The following is a 417-nucleotide window of genomic DNA, read 5'->3' on the forward strand; positions in this document are numbered from 1 at the left end:
TATTTGGGTTTGAAATGTTCATATCGTAGCCTTTAGGATGCGGCCCATACCGCGGTGGTTACAACATTCAAAAGTCCTGGGAGACTTAACGAGTTGGCACAAAAAAAGTCAACCGAACCATACGCATCGCCACTGGAAGCGGAGGCAATAGGCGGAGCGTACACGCAGCTCAAAAAGCATGAAATTTCTTAACCTCATATGGTCGTCGCGGACGTTTCTCGTGCTAACAGCACAGAGCACTCCAGGGAAACCAGAGGCCACAAGACACGTTTGCAGTATATAATCAAAGCGATAATAGCAAACGTGCTTGGGCACTCAGATCTTGCTAAGGCATACACAGAACACTTACTGGTACTCCGTACCGAGCCAACTACCGAAGCGCGCTGAAAACGTCTCACCAGAAACAGGAAGCCCGGA

Source organism: Trypanosoma equiperdum, assembly GCF_001457755.1.
Source record: "Trypanosoma equiperdum strain OVI genome assembly, contig: ctg_48, whole genome shotgun sequence".
Taxonomy (NCBI): Eukaryota; Euglenozoa; class Kinetoplastea; order Trypanosomatida; family Trypanosomatidae; genus Trypanosoma; species Trypanosoma equiperdum.